A 14,690-nucleotide genomic window follows, 5' to 3' on the forward strand; every position below is an offset into this window, starting at 1 on the left:
CGGAATAGTTTCTAATAGAAAACTTCATGGAATATGGAGACAAGTTTGGGAGCTTTCCTCACAGGATTTTTGCAAATTGCTACAAAATTCTTGAAATTCTTGAATGCTGAAACTAAAATGACTGAAACTGGGGAATTTCTAAAAAAATAGATTGAATCGTAGTATAACATTTGGAAAATTTTGAAAAAAATGTGTTCAAAAGACTCTAGCTAAAATTTGTGGAAAATTGTTTGGAAAAATCAAGAAACATCTCGAAAGTGAAGAAGTTTTAATTAGTTCCAGGAAAAAAAAAACAAAAGTAGATTTTTAAATCAGTTTCTAAAAGAATACTAGAAGAATTTATATAAATTTTCCTGGAAAAATTAATGAATAAAACTTTTAAATGACATTAAAAAACCTGAAAAGTTTTGTTGTTTAAAAAGCTATAGTGCATTAGAAAGTTTTTTTTTTTTTGTTTTGAACAATACCTGGGAAAGCATCACGATATTCATCTCACCCAACAAATAGTTCTTAAGAAAGCCATGAAAGAATTTTAGAAATGTAGAAAAAAAAATGTGGCATTTGCCAGATATCGACAAAGAGCTATAAGGAGCCTTGAGATAATTATTTTGAAAATATCGTGGATATATTTATTAGAAAAACAATTATGAAAAAGTTTTGCCAAAAAATGTCCTATTCAAAAGTTTTACTAGAGCTCGATTTAGTTCATGCATGCTACTGGAAGAACTACTGGATTATTTTTTAGAAATACAAATCAGTCCTGTTGAAATTTGTAGTTGTGCAAGAATTCCTCAAAATAATCCATGATAAACTTGATTTAGGGTTTGCGAAAAACAAGCAATTCATCAAAGTAGGATTCATATTTCGTGAGATTGTCTCTGGAGTGGGATATGATCCCAGATCCTCGGTGTAGAAGCCACATCCTGTAACCATCACACCAGGTCCGCTCTGTTAATGCAGTTTAAAAAAAGAATGTTATACAGGAAACTAAACTGTTTAGTTGTTTAGTAGAACTTGTTTAATTTGAAGCACTAGTTAAAAACTCATATTATTTTGGATTTTTTTTAATCTAAAAAAATAAAAAATGCTTAAGCAAATGAAAATTTAATCAGAACGAGCAAATTCATTTGATCTCCACTATTTACAGGCTTATCAGCCTGAAGATAAGCAAAAGTAGTGGAAATAAAAACATTTAGCGTGTCCTATAAGGAATTTAGTAGAGTATCCTTATTTTGCAGGAAAAAAATGCAACCAACTCCTGGAAAAAACTTCAAAGAATTTTCAGAAGCAATGAAAGGGGAAAAAAATAAAAAAAAAAAGTTCAACAAATGTCTCTCAAAATTGTTATCATAAACCGGTTCATGGCTGTGAAGCTTTATTCTCGCGGCAAGATTCTTGTAAGAAATGGATATAAAAACAAACTATTAAAATATGAATTTAAGAATTGTTATGACAATATTTTAGATATTTTTTCCTAAAATTGCTTTTTTCTTAGAGATTAGTCGGAAATCAATTATTCTGGGATTTTTCTCGAATTTCTCAATTTTCTTTCAAAATTATTAAAAAAAACCTGGAAAATCTTCCACATGATTTTTTTCAGGATTTTTATTTTTAAAGAACTTTTAAGCAAATATTTAAAAATTTATTATTTCAGAGATTTATTTGACGTTTTTTAGGTTTTCTCTAGGCATTCCATACGAAACTCGATCATTAATTCCTTCGAGAATTTCAAGAATTATACCAGAATTTTCTTCTAAAATTCTCTTGGGGCTTTCTGCAGAGATTCTTTCGGAACTTTTCTCAAAAATCATTTCAGGATATTCTGTTCCGGGGTTTCTTCGGGAATGTTCCTAGGATTTTTTTTTTTCAAATAACTTCATTATACTAGGTTTGAAAGGAATTTGTTCGTACTTGCAACTAATCTTCTCTTAACCCTAGTAGGGTGTTGGGGTCAATATGATCCAGACAATCACGCTGAACGTACACTACGCCATTGTGATGTGAAAATCCTAACATCTTAGGAGGGTTAAGTATTTTTTTCCAGGATTATTATTTTGGGAGTTCCTTTCGATATTCAAGAATTTATTATTCCAAATATTTCTTTGATATTTTTCAAGAAATTTCCTCGAGACATTCCTTAGGAAACTCGATTATCAAATCCTTCGAGAATTTCACAGTGGATTGCTTTCAGAATGTCTTTTTTACTCTAGCGATTTCTTCTGACATTCTGTAGAAGATTTCCTCAGAGATTTTTTTCAAGAATTATTTCAGAATTTTCTTCTGAAATCCACTCAGGAGATTCGCCTCTGGATGATTTTTATTAATGCCTGCAATGACTGCAGGTTTTTGTTGTAAATGTTTACTATTTCGGATTTTCTTGAAGGAGGGTGAATCCAAAAGTCCATTTTTGCAGCAGTTTGTTTTTTTTTGCTTTTTCGAAATTTTTTAAAGAATTAATTTGAAAATTCCCCCATGGACTCCTCTAGTTTTTTAAGACTAATTTCTATTTTTTTACCGAAATTCGTTGGGAGATTTTTTTTTATTCTCAAGGATTTCTTCGGAAGTTTGTGTATTTCTTCCTAAAATTCTTCATCGTCTCAATAATTTCCGAAAGAATTATTAGGAAAATGTATATTCCTTTTGGAATGTTTGTAATGGTTCCTCTAGAAATTGCTTGCAGGCTTGCTTCGGAGTTACCTTCAGGAAATTTCTCTAAAGATTTTTTTGGAAACTCTTCCAAGGGTGTTATCGAAAACTTCTCGAGGAATGCCTTCGATAATGGCTTCAGGTTTTTTTTCAGTTTTTTCCGTATTTGTTCAGTGTAAATTTCGTCATGGAATTTTTCAGTGGTTCTTTCAGGAATTTCCCAAGATTAAAATTCTCTATATGATATTTTTTTTGATTTTTTCTCGGAAATGTTGTTACGATAATCACCAAGATTATTCCAGAGATTTCTCTTGCTTTTTATGGCGGATTTTTTTCTGGGCGTTCCGTTGCGAACTGTTATGAAATCCTCCGATAATCTCGATGGATCTTCTCAAGAATCATTTCAGAAAATTCTGTTCCAGAATTTCTTTAGAAATATTTCTAGAATTTTGTTTTTGAATGCCCCCAAAGATTCTTTCAAGAAATGCTGCAAGATATTTTTGTGGAACTAGATTGTTTTAGGTTTTTTTTAGAAAAGCGTTCGGTATGGTTTTTTAATATTAAATCGTCAGATAGATGCCAGGATCTATTATTGCAAGATTCTTGGAAGGGATCGATTAGGAAATTGCTCAAGGATTCAACTCAATTTTAAAAATTCTCTTTCAGAGAACTCTTCTAAAATTCCTTCAGTAGATTTGTTCAGAGATTCTTTTAGTAATTTTCCAAAATTTTTGAAAAATGGTTCCAGGGATTCTCTATATATTTTTTTGGTTTTTATTTCGAAAGATTTTTAAGATAATCTCAAGATAGGAATCCTTCGAGAATATCTCGATGGATTCTCTCAATAACCATTTAAGAAAATTTTGTTCCGAGGTTTCTTCGGAAAAGTTTCTATATTTTTTTTTAAATACCAATTTTTTTTACATTGAATCGTCAGATAGTTGCAAGGATCTATTATTGTAAGATTCGCGGAATATATCGATCTGAAAATTACTCAAGGATTATCAATTTTAGGAATTACTCTGAAAAAACGCTCTAAAAATCTTTCAGAGAGTTCTTCTGAAATCCCTTCAGCAGATTTCATTGAATTCTCCAGAGATTCTTTCAGGAATTTTCCATTTTTTTTTCAATATTGTTACAGGGTTCTCTGTATGTTATTTTTCTGTTTTTTTTTTATTTTGGGAGTGTCTTAAGATATTCCAGAGATTTCTCCTACTCTATTTTCTCTAGGAGTTGGGAGCTTTTATAATTTCCTTTGAGAATATTTTGATGGGTTCTCTTAAGAATTATTTCAGGGAAACTTATTCCAGGTTTTTTCAGGAATTTTTCTGTTTTTTTTTTAAATGCCTGTGATTATTTAAAAAAATGCTGTAATCGGATTAAAAAAAAAGAAATTCTTTGATTTTTAAGATAAAGGCGAAACTGGAAGCATTTCCTCACTTTTTTATATTTGATTTTTTATTACATGACGAAGCAACATTTTCAAAATCTGGTATCGTGCACATGTAGAGTATGGATCAAAGTATCTTCTGATTTTTTCTTGTGGTGGAAAATGTTTTTGCGGAACCATTTTTGAACAACATTTCACAAAAAAAAGGTTTCTGCAAAAAACGAAAAACATTTTCCATCACAAAAAAAAATCAGAAGATACCTTGATCCGTACTCTACATGTGTACGAAAACCGATTTTGAAAATATTGCTTCGTTACTTAATAAAAAATCAAAAACCAAAAAAATGAAGAAATGCTTCCAGTTTCGCCTTAAATCGTCAGATAGTTGCAATGGTCTATTCTTGCAAGATTCTTATAATAAATTGATCCGAAAATTACTCAAGGATTCCATTTTAAGAATTATTGCTGGGAAATATTCTAAAATTCCCTCAGAGTATGTTTCTAAAATTCTTTCATCAGATTCCTTTTGTAGGACTTCATTGTATTCTTCTGAGCTTCCTCCAGGAATTTTCCAAGATTTGTTTTTAATTATTCCAGGGATTCTTCAGATGACTTTTTCTGGATTTTTTTTATTTTGAATGTTTTGTTAAGACAATCTTCCAAAAAATATTCCCAAGTTTTAACAATATAACAATTGGGGATTTTCTCTAGGCGTTCCGTAGGGATCTGTAATAAAAAATCCTTTGATAATATCTCGAGGGATTACTTTCCGAATATTTTCTCCTAGGTTCTTTGGAAAACTTTTCAAGGAACATTCTACAGATTACTCCTTCAAAGTTTTAAAAAAATATATATATGCCGATTTTTTTTTAAGCTTCTCTTGGAGTTTCCTCCAAGGTTATTTCGGGAAATCCCTTAATATGTCTTCCAAAATTTATTTGGCCACTAGTCCTAGAATTTACGCAGAAAATTCATCTAAAGCTAACTTCGGAAGTTTTTCCAGATATTTTTTTGAAACCTCCTTCCGAGATTCTCTCAAGAATCGTTCCAGAAAATTCTTCTGTTGATGATTTTTTAATGTCTTCGGAGGTTCTTCCGAAAATTACCGTAGATAATTCTTATGAACTTCGAAGGTTTTGCTGGAAATTTTTTAAAAAGGTGATTTGCGCAGATATTTTTTGCAGCAGTTTTATTAGGCTTCTTCTTCTATTTCTTCATTGAATTCTTCTGAGAATCTTCCAGGAATTTTCCAATTTATTTAAAATTATTCCAGGGACTCTCTATATGTTTTTTCAGTATTCTATGTATTTTTTTAGGATAATCTTCTAAATATCATGCCAGATATCTATTCTGACTTTTTTGAGGATTGAACAACTTAAACAAATCGCAATCCAAGTATCATTTTGATCACCCTCTAGTCTTATAGAGGTTTTGAGAACCGCCATAAAACCAAATACCTTTTATTTTGGTTTTATGATAATTCTAACAATTTCTTCTAAAAAATGTCACTTGGGAATAATTGAAAACGTAAACGATGGCAATAAAGGTACTCCTACAACGTGACGACTAAGCTGTCCTAAGTCAAATAGTACTTATGAAAAAAAATGAAATCGGAACCAACTAAAGTTTAAAGAAATCAAATGTTGCCAACTAAGTAATAAAAACTAACATCATCGCGAAAAGTAAAATATTCTAAATAAATTATTTACCACTAAATTTCTTGTCCACCGATAAATCAAATCTTTTGTTAATGTACTCGTTCAAGATCGCTTTGTTTAGTTTATTGTTGAATCTTAGAAAAGTGCCACAAAACTGAGAAAATCGAAACCATTTATTTTAGATTTTAGGTAGGTCTCGCTACACTGGTTTCGTATGCGCGATGAACCGGAAGTTGAATTAAGCTGAAACATCACAACCACACACAAGTAATCAGCCTATCCGACAATATTTAGTTCAAACGATAAACCCAAACACCGAATATCCGGAGAGTGATTTCCTTTCTATTGGTGAGAAGAAAAACGAAACTGCTCAAAATCTCCTTCTTTTATCGTATATTAATACTAGTAACAATGAGTCGTAGTCATAATGAGAAGTAGTTTACGTTAACCTAATTCAAGTTAGAATTCTTCTGCAATGGTCAGTAACACCATCAACAATTGCTTTAATGGAAGTAGTAATAATACTACCTATACAAAACAAATACACTCTCACGCATTTACACATAACGGTCTGTGAAGAAACTGTTGATTCTGTTGAAATACCTTTTCCCACTTTAAGACAACATATTTTTCCCCCCAACCGATGATGGGTTTACAGATATTGTTTTAAGTGCATACACTGGAAGAAAAAAGTGGATGCCAACAAGCTCACTACTTATATATTACTGAAAACTGGTAGAGTACATTACATTTTACGAACGAACCAACAACTAGATATGCGAAACAGTAGTGTTCGAATCTGATGATGCAAAGCGAATATGACGAGGAACTGAGAATATCAAACAGATATTTTTGTTAATAAAATTTATTTGTTTACATCTTTATCGGTCGCGGAAGTGGGAACATTCGCGGTAGAACACAAAAGAAAGCCTTCCACGAGTTACATTGATATTGGCCGTTGGCAAGAAGCCGAGGTAGACGAATTTTTCTACCACAGAGAAACAGACGTCACACTCTAATCGCTTCCCATCGATCATCTTTTTAACCGTTGATTTAAATATGCAGTAGTAGGTCGATCGACCGTTCGCAGCGCTGGCTGGTATCGTTTTTGCTCCTGTTTGACTTTTGCTCACTACCGCCATCTAGTGGCGGCCCGGCCAAACATAGTACTTTTAGCGTTGGGCGATTACGTTTTCGTGACTATCGTAACCCTGGTGCAAAAGCTTGAAGTACACATGCTCAAATATTTGACAAGGTAAGAACTCAAGAAACGACATCAGTTTGACAGTAATGAAAATTCGATCGAGTCAAACCAGATGTTTGAGCATTGGGTTCTTTTTGGACAAATGTTTGACCCTATGTACTAATAGCTAAAGGCTTGTCCCATTACTCTTTCCGGCGAGATCCGAATGAATTGGATAGTTCATCCGAAACCCTTACGCAGTTTTGCATGCAGTCCATCGTTGCTTTATTGATCAGTCTAGTCAGCTATCCAGAAAATCTGCTCTCGTTCGTAATATTCCAAAGCTCTGTGCGGTCGATGCTGTCCTATGTCGCCTTGAAGTCGACGAACAGGTGATACGTTGAGACCTGGTATACATGGCATTTCTGGAGAATTTGCCTACGGTGAAGATCCGGTCCGTTGTCGACCGGCCATCGATGAAGCCACCTCGACAACTTCCCACGAACTTATTCGTTTAGATGACAGATACGTGTTCTCACATTGGAAATGGTCATCTTGTAAGAGTTGGATCAAATCCGTCTTCTGCTGCCCTGACGTAGTCGTTTCCTCCGTTATCTTGGTCTCCTGTGCTCATCGAAGAGCTAGCACCACATTTCAAGCACCCCACGTCCGTCCATCAAGAGACTTACAAGCATCAACCCTTGTCCCTACAGATTTCGACTCGTGGGTCGAACCCGTTGCAAGATGTGTTCTCGTAAACTTCCGTATTTCTTGAAAACGGCACAGCAGTTTCATTTCCTCGCACTTCGCTGCTTCCAGGTAGCGTTTTTACTTTCGAAAGAAGCGCTTCTGCCATTGCGTCATCTGTTTGTATCGTTCTGCCAGTTTCCATGGTGTACCATTACCGCTTGCACTGCGTTCTTCTCCTCCTAAATCGTATCGGTGCTCCTCGTTGAACCATTCGTTCCATCGACTCCGTTCCACGTACCCGATGGTGCTCTTGGCTGCGTAATTGATGGCTGTTATAACTATACTCTACCAGTCCTCCGTGCTGCTATATGCCAGTGAAACCTGGTGTGTATCAGTGAAGAACACCCAACGGCTGCAGGTCTTCATCAATAGATGCCTGCGGCTGCGGTGTATAATTCGAGCATGGTGGCCTCACAATTGGATCTCCAACGTGGAGCGCCATCGTCGATGTCATCAAAAGCCGATAGCGACATAAATTCGGGAGCGAAAGTGGATGTGGGTCGGCCACACTCTACGCAGGGGCGGAAACGAAATCTGCAAGCAAGCGTTAGATTGGAACCCAACAGGACACCGCAGCAGAGGCTGATCCAGAGGTCCATGGCGGCGCAGCCTCAACAACGAAATCAAGCAAGTCGACAGAAATTTGATCTGGCTACAGGTCAAAGCGATGGCTGGCAATCGCCCAGGATGGAAATCTTTCAATTCGGCCCTCTGCACCACCGTAGGTGCCCAGGACTGAAAGTAAATAAGTTTACCAGTCCTCTAGAGGGGCCTTATCGAGCTCGTCCTTATCTCGCTACGGTGGTGCCTCGCGTATTCTGTACGTATTAGGCCGTCTCTCATCTTGCAAAAAATTGAAATGTTGGAAAATCTACGTTAGGAAATGATCGCTCTAAGCTAAAAACGATCGCGTCAAAATTTGAAGTCCGTATCTCAAGGCTACGTGGTCCCTCAAGGGACCTACAGTTCTCAAATATTAGGATGTTTTAAAAAACTTCTGAAGTAATTTTTGAAGGAACATTCCCGAAGAAAAAAAAAAATAAAAACCCATGGAGATTTTGAGGGAACTACCAAAGAAATCTCCTGAAGACCTGAAGAAACTTCTGTAGGATCTTCTACAGAAACTCCCGATGGAACTTTCTGGTGTAATACCGAATGGAACTTATGCGGGAACTCCTAATAGATTCCCGATGGATCTCCTGCAGGAATTGACGTTGGACTCTTCGAGGAATTCCCCGAATGAACATATGTAGAAGGTCCCAACTGGACTGAAACTCCGGGAAGAATTGCCTGTGGAACTCCTGAAGTAATTTCCAGTGGATTTCCTGGGGGAATTCCCGATGGAACTGTTAACCCTCTAGTACCCAATTTTTTTATTATGATCTAAATATCATTTTTCGTCATCTAAAATCGATTAAAACATTTTTTGGAAGATGATTCTTTTTAATTCTCGATTTCGTGAATTTCAGTTTTTGATTTTTCTAATTATTATTTTTGAACATCCCTACACTTTTATATTTTTCCTGGAAGCCTATTTGGGGAACGGATTTTTTGAGATGAAAACATTTTGAGATTTTATGATTATTGTTGAAATATTATTATTTTATTTTTTTCACAGAAAATTTTATTTTCCGTGTAATTTTAAGGAAAATAATTTTAGAGTGTATTCGATTCCCTTAAACTATTAAACAAGGATAGAATGATTTGAGAAAAATTTAAAATATGTTGATTGTAGCGATTCAATACAAAATAAACAATGACTTCTCAAAGGTAAAACATCAATTTTTCAATGATTTTTAAAAAATGTAAATACGCTTTAAAACACACCAAAAACCATTTTGAGATATACATATAGAACAGCCCTAAATATCAGCCAAAAATATAAAAAAAAATGATTTTCCACGGAACAATACAATACAAAAAATGCTCAAACTATACCCCGTCTAAAGGCGGGATTGGGTATTAGAGGGTTAAAGGACCTCCCGAAGTAACTTTTGGGGATGTTCCAAAGAAATTATGGAATAATTGTTGAATCAACTAGCGGAGAATTGATTGATTGATTTGTCTTTATTAAAGAGACTTTCAGCCCTTGGCTGGTTCGTCTCTAAGTGGAGAAGCTCCCAAAGAAAATACCAAAAAATATCTGCAAAACTCCTGGAGAAATTCTTCAGTAAACTACTAAAGACATACATTGAAGAATTTGTGAAGGAATCCCCAATGGAACTTTCTGTAGTACTCCTAGAAGCACAGCTAGAAGGAACTACGGAATTATAAAAAAAAACTTTTGAATAGAAAAAAAACCGGACCTCCTAGAGACATTTTTTCAGGGAGCTACAAAAAAATCCTTGAGCAGTGATGGAGAAATTCTTAAAGCAACTACTTAGAAGAATTCAAAATGCAACTCTGGTTTCTCCTGGTTCAGCTTCAGGAGTTTCTTCGGGAATTTCTTCAACAGTTCTTGAGGAAATGTCTTTATTGGTTTCCTAAAGAATTTCTCCAGGAGTTTTTCAGATTTTTAAAAAAGTTTCTTTGGGAGTTTGCCAGTTGTTGCTTCAACATTACTCCAGAATTTCCATGGAACATCCCTTAAGACTTACTTCGGAAAATCGTTCATGATCTCCATCGGGAATTCCTCCAGGAAATTCACTGGGAATTACTGCAGGAATTCCATTGGGAATTTTTCCCGGTGTTTCAATGGGAATTCCTCCAGGATTCCAGTTGGGGACTTCTACAAGCGATCCATGGAGTTCACCATCAATTCCTGCAAGAGCTCAATTGGGGATCCGTCTTGAAATTCCTCCAGAAGTTCCATTCGGGATTACTCCAGGAAGTTTATACAGGAGCCCCAGAACTGGGTTCCAACTGATGTTTAGGAAATTTATGTGAAAGTTCCTTCGAGAAATTCTGCATGAGTTCTCACACGATTTTTTGTTTTAAAGGTTCTTCGGGAATTTATCCAGTAGTTCCTACAAAAATTACTTCAGAAGTTAAAAATCCCCCTTTGCGAATTTCTCCACGAAATTCATCGGGAACTTCGGGAAGTTAAATTGTGATTTTTTTTTTCAAATAGTTTCATAAGGAATTGCTCAAGGAATGCAATTGGAAATTACTCCTGGAGAGTCTACCGAAAATTCATTCAGGAGTCCACTGCAAATTTCTCCAGCAGTTCTTTCAGGAATTCTTCAAAAAGTTTCTTCAGGTTTTTTTCCAACAATTATTTCAACATTTTCTTTAGAAATTCTCAATAAAGTTCTTTACGAGTTCCTTCAATAACTATTTCAGAATTTTTCCTCATAGAGTTCCATAGAGAATTCCTCCATGAGCAGAGTTGGAAAATGATGAAAATTGCAGCTGAGCAGACAAAACCAAGACAAACCTACTCGTGAACAACAGGGATCCGAGAATACTCGCACTTCTTTATTCGTGAGTAAACGAAGCTGGCAAGCACTCGCATGTGATTCGCGAAGCTTCGTGAGTTTTTTGCATTTTGATGAAAAACGCATTTTTACGACAGGCAGTGCTGCTTTTCAGGAACAATGAAGCATAAAGCATTAGTTTCTGTTGGATAATCACTGGATTTGCTAAAATTATAACCACAATATAATGCACTTCCCGCACCTCCACTAGTTATTCACGAATAAAAACTCATGAGTGTTTTTGTTTTTGTTTTGCTGCATAGTCACGAAGCAGGCGAGTGCGAAAAAACTCACACACTGTCTACTCTCGGAATTGTGAGTAAGCGTTGTGTTGACTTTTCACTCGCGAATTGCTTCATGATGAGAGTAATTCCATCACTGTCGATGAGTTCCATCGGTAATTTCTTCTGGAATTCCATCGGGAATTCCTGCAGTAGTTTCAACGAGTTTCATTGGGAATTCTTTCAGAAATTTCGTCGAGAAATTCTCCAATGAGTTCCTCCAGCACTTACTTCAGATGTTCCTTAAAAATTCCCCAGGAGTTCTTTGGGGGATTCCTTTAAAATTTCATTTAGAAATTTTTCCAGACGTTTCATTGAAATTTCCTTCAGGGGTTCCATCGCAAGTGTCTCTTGAAGTTACTTCGGAAATATCTCCTGGAGTTCCTTCGATCTATCCCAGAGTTGCCATACATTCCTGTAGGAAATGCATTGGCAATTTCTCTTAGATTTCTTCTATGATATTTTTCAGAACTATTATGGAGTTCCACAGAAAATTTCTTCATGCGTATTTTTGGGAACTATTTCAGAAGATTCTTCGAGAATATCTGCAGGTCTTTCGGAAATTTCTTCAGGAGTTTTCATAGGCATTTCTTGAGGAGTGCCTTCAACAATTATTTTAGTAGTTCCTTATAAATCTTCCTTGTGTTCCTTCGAGAATTCTCCCAAGAGTTCTTTTGAGAATCTCACCAATTCGTTCGACAATTTCTACAGGAGCTCCATCAAGACTTTCCACAGAAGTTTATTCATGAGGTCTCTACTCTCTGGAGAATGCAGCTAGAAAGATGATCGAAATCAATCCCTGAAGAATAAAAAAACCCTTGGAGGACTTCACGAATGAGCGTGAAGTCCTCCAAGAGTTTTTCTGAGAATTTTTTTAGGATTTCTTCCGATAACACAGCGCAACTTTTTTATCTCAATCAATTTTTTTTATCCTAATCAATTTAATCTCAATCTCAATCCGATTCCGGGCTTAGATTTGCTCTAGCACGTCACAATTTTGAGCTATACCTCTATTAATAGCGTCAAATTACAGTTTTGAGCTTTTTGATTGCAAGCCATTAAGCATGGAAATATTTGTTTAAGCAATTCTTGAAGGGTTATGTTGGGAGTATCACCTTTATACGGATTAACACCTATTGACTGCAGCATTTCGGTTATGCAGCTTCAAAGCTGAAATATATATTTATTTATTAACAAACTTTTTTCTATTTACATTGTTTACAACTTACATTTGAGTGTACAAATCCGCCGTTTGCATCGCTTTCTTTTCTACTACTTTCCTATTTGTGCAGTGTTGCCAGTTTCACTAGAAAACCGCCCCAACAGGTGAATTGGTTATTTAACATCTTCATTAACAACTCATGCAAAGTATTTCGTTTTACCAAATCAAATTTGATAGATTTAACCCTTTATAAGGCAGTGGCAACTATATTGCCACCTACTGTTTTTTTTTCTGTTTTATAACAAATTATTTCGAACCTCTTTTTTGTTTTACGCAAAATTGGGATTATTTTTTTATAAACAAGCTTACTCACACACTGTTTACTCTCGGAATCGTGAGTAAGCCTTGTGTTGGCTTTACACTCGCGAATTGCTTCATGATGAGAGTAATTCCATCACTGCACATAAGTTTGCTCTTAAGACTGACCAGTTTATTTTTGTTTCGCTGTGTAATCGATCCAGCTGCATTGGGAATTCCTCCGGAAGTTCCATTGGAAATCTCTTCAGGAATTCTACTAGAACTTCTATCGGCGATTTTTTTTTCAAAAATGTAGGATTCCCCCAGAGATTCCTTCGATAATTTATCCAAGAGTTTAAATCGAGAATTCCTCAAGGATTTCCTTCTTTAATTCCTCCAGGAATCTTTTTGGAATCAGTTCAGGAGATCTATTGGGAAGTCCTGTTGCAGGTGTTCCATGAGCAATTTTCGCAGGAATCGGCAATTCCTCTTGAACTTCTTCGGGAATTCTCCTAGGCGTTCTTTTCAGAATTTCTCCAGCAGTTCTTTTGGAAATCTCTCCAGGATTTCCAACGGATTGTAATATTGCAATTCTCTCAGCAACTTATTTGAGAATTTCTCTATGATTTTCATTTGGAGTTTTATTGCGGGTTGTTCCAGAAGTTTTAACATGTTTAGTCCCAAAACGTGGGTAGATCACCTTAGAACGGTGCGTTAGATCTACCACGTTACATCAAATTTTAATCTTGCTATTTTCTAAATTAAAGTAATAGCATTCCAGATTGGAATGTGATGTGTTTGTTGAAATGTTTGTGTTTTGAATTTTACTGCTAATAAACCGTTTATTGCAGAAGAATTACGATCATTTTAATGAGTGGAATAGATAACGAAACAAACGAGCAGCACTTCAGCGGTTTTCGACGAAATACCGGATCTTCTCTCTCCGTAAGCACTATACTAGGTAGTTCAAACTCGGCGTACAAGATCGCTAGTCGTTTGTATTTGAATCGATATCAGCGCAAAATTTAGGAAAATCTGAAGTCTAAACCGAAGGAATTCGATGACTGTGCGCGGTCTGGGCCGGACGGAATTTTATCTGAGTTTTTGAAAAGGCATTTTGAAAGTCTGCTTATTCCCATACAGCACGTGTTTAATGGAGTATTTCCATCAATTTTAAATTTGGAAGACGTCTACGATGTTTCTTGGGTACAAGGAAGGGGATCGGCAAAACGTCAACAACAATGTCCTAAAGACTTAAGTTTATCAAAGGGATTGTCAGTACCGTAAAACGGGGTATCATTGATCGACTTGACCGACGTCATGAGATGTTCAAGCAAGCATTTTACATTGAATCAATTTCTGCTAGGTATATCGTGATCTGCTATTATTTAGCTATTAAATGACATGTAATTCATGAAAATTGAATTTCATAAACATTGAAATAAATCGATTTTTCCATAACTGTGTTTCGTAACGCAATGAGATACATTGTCAAACATTCATGCGTGGCTACTAAATACAATATGAGGTTCGAAATCACTGTTTTACTTCAATATCCTAGAGTTGGATTTAATAAACGAAACTTTTATGAAAATGCTATTTTTCAATAAAATATACGATTTATTAATAGTAGGCTATCAATTCCTTAAGACATTGCCTACCTTGACGCGTTATTCGCAGTTTTGAGGATTTTAATCATAAAATAACTAACAAAGTACATAACTTGTAAGAATTTGGACAACATATTCGTCATCAGCGACCCCGAATTTAGTAAGTAAGGGTATTTTCAACACAAACGACATTGATCACAGACATGATCAATGTTACCCCAAATCAACAAAATTAGATTAAAAAGCCTATTTAAACATGTTTTAAAGTTTTACAATAGGGTTTCGAGCAGCTTAACA

Source organism: Aedes albopictus, chromosome 2 (assembly GCF_035046485.1).
Source record: "Aedes albopictus strain Foshan chromosome 2, AalbF5, whole genome shotgun sequence".
NCBI classification, from domain to species: domain Eukaryota; kingdom Metazoa; phylum Arthropoda; class Insecta; order Diptera; family Culicidae; genus Aedes; species Aedes albopictus.